At 35.8% G+C, this 2,522-nt stretch overlaps 1 long non-coding RNA gene across 1 annotated transcript; it reads left to right on the forward strand.

Annotated features, from left to right (window-relative positions):
* The first annotated feature begins 270 nt into the window (after positions 1–270).
* LOC144648726 (uncharacterized) lies at positions 271–956 on the forward strand. Its single transcript, XR_013569756.1, has 2 exons — positions 271–351; positions 679–956. It is a non-coding gene; the product is annotated as an uncharacterized LOC144648726 (long non-coding RNA).
* The last annotated feature ends 1,566 nt before the right edge of the window (positions 957–2,522 follow it).

Genomic DNA, 2,522 nt, shown 5'->3' on the forward strand with positions numbered 1-2,522 from the left:
ACTACGTCTTTCTCTCAAGAAAAGTCAATAATGTCCCAAATCCGTTAGTAAAATTGCTCGGAACCATCATATGCTTCTTTAAACGTTTCCTGGCTACTTTCCAGACAACAGAACGCCATTAAATGGCGTAAAAAGCCGAGTGTGTTTGTGAAATTCGGCTACACGCACCGCCATCTTGGATTTCTACGAGAAGGCCCTGAGAACCAGTTAATCTATCCCATGATGCAAGGCTCTTTTTAGGCGCGCGATTTCAACGGTCGAAGGCAGTTGGAACTGTGAACCGAAGAATTATACCTCTTGAAATGATTCTAAAAGCAACAAAATCAAGATCTTTCACCTCTAAAAGAGAATGTGAGTAGAAAGAATCGTGTGTTTTTTAAAAGTAATAGTTTAGATAAAGGTTTTTGTAACAATCCCCTCGGAATTAATCAGCAGTCAGTGTGACGTTGATCTGCATACATGCATAAATGTATGCTTTGTTCTTGCAATTATTCATAAATAAGCTTGAGCTGAAGCTTAAAGTTGTTTTAGAAACTCATTTAAAAGATAGCACCTAAACTTGTGATAGAAATCGATCTCAAAATATGTTTCTGTTATGAATAATTGTGCTTTTAAAGTGTGTATTCCACGCCCAGAGAAGATCTGATTTTAATCGAATGTTGCTTTGTGCTTTTGTAGGTATTGCAGCAGAAAAGCTCGATGAAGACATTCACCAACAGAGCAATGTCATGATTTTTAAAAAGCTAAGTGAAAAAAAATTCACAAACATGACTGATGATCGGTACTTTGAGACTTTTTAATCATAAGTGGGATGTACATCTAGCAGAAAAATGTAGTCTTTGAAACTTGAACAACTGTAAATTTGAGGGCTTTCAATGGCAGTCACTACACATGTTTGTCACATTAGAAATCCTGCAAATTTAGTGAGAACAGTGAAATAAATAATCAAAATTGTTTCTGTTCGTCTTCATAATATTTTTTGTGTAGCACAGGACATTCTCGTATCTATTTTAGTTCCATTTTATAGGATTCATTATTTATGGAAGTTTAACGACAAATTGATGTTTATTGTTACATGTATTTGTGTGCTTGATTTACCCATGAAAAAAGTGAAATTTGTTTTAAAGGCATAATTTTTCATGCTGCTTCTGGGCCTTTACCTACCCCATGAAAAATGTAGAGAACCTGATAGTGTCTGATCATGAAAACACCATGAACACCATCAGAAATTTTCATGGTCAATGAATATTTCCATATTCAAAGGATATTCATGGGCCATGAAACTTTTGAACCCATTAAAAGCCCATTAAAGTCAACACCATGAAAAAACCAGGCTTTATTTTCATGGTCTATAAAAAACCATGAAATTCTGTATCTTGGTTCAGTGAACTTTCATGGCTTTTTCAGGAGTGTTTAAAGGACTTTCATGTAATGTGAGGGATTTCATGGGCCATGAATATGGAAATATTCACAGGATTTTCATGCCTTTTTTATGCCTTTTTCATGGCAAAACCCCATGAAAAAAGCCATGAAAAATCCCATGAAAAAGCTTTGAATATGTCATGAATTTACCATGAATAAATTAATGGGATTTTCATGGGTTTTGAGTTTATAGTGAAATGGGCTTCGTGGACCTGGGCTTAACGTTGTGTGCCCCATGTATGGTAACCGAGTTTGGTGGTACATGTGAGTTCCATAGTAAGGAGCTGAATGAGACATGTTAAATGGAGCTCACTGATTATGGATTGTTATTGGTGACTTATGGTTCACACTCTGCTTCTGGAGCATACTAAGGGGATCACTGTAAGTATGATGTGCATTATCATTTTGCACACTCTTTGTGCTCTTTGCCTTATTTTTATAGTCTTCAATTATTTTCTCTAAAACGTCCCCTGCTGATGGAACCCTGTGATTCATTGCTGCTGCTACAATTCTAAGGTCGTTATCAAGTGCTGTTCTGTTTGAATACTTGATGGGATTACAGCACTGCAGCTTTTGCCAAGTGACAGCAAAAAAGTTGGTTCTTGTTCTTTCCCTGCAAAAAGGACAAGAATCCAAATTTTATGAAAAACAATATATAAAAACGCAAATCTCATCAAAAATAATGGCAAATATGTAATTTATTACAAATATACTAATTAAAGAGAACAAACATTTTTAAGGTGAGGAAATTTGCCTACCTGAATAATGGGATCAGTGCTGAATTTATCCAAATCCTGGATGAACCAATGATAAAGAAACTGTGCATATAAAGTCTCAGATGGGGCAATTTCCCTTCAACTACTCGTCCCCAGGCACCCCTACCAGGAACTTTGTTTGTTATGTCATCTTTAGTGGTGGTCCATGGGAGGTTTTCTGTATCTTTTTCTCTCAGTTGTTCCTTCAGCAAGGCGTGCTCATCACTTATCTTTTTTAATGCTTTCTCTCTCTTTTTCTTGGAGTTTTGTTTCCAGTTTAACATACGCCATGCCTCTCCTTTTCTGATTATTTAACCTTTAAAATACAAAAATTTTTATGATTCC

The sequence above is a fragment of the Oculina patagonica genome, chromosome 4, assembly GCF_052425735.1.
Source record: "Oculina patagonica isolate OP01 chromosome 4, crgOcupat, whole genome shotgun sequence".
Taxonomy (NCBI): domain Eukaryota; kingdom Metazoa; phylum Cnidaria; class Anthozoa; order Scleractinia; family Oculinidae; genus Oculina; species Oculina patagonica.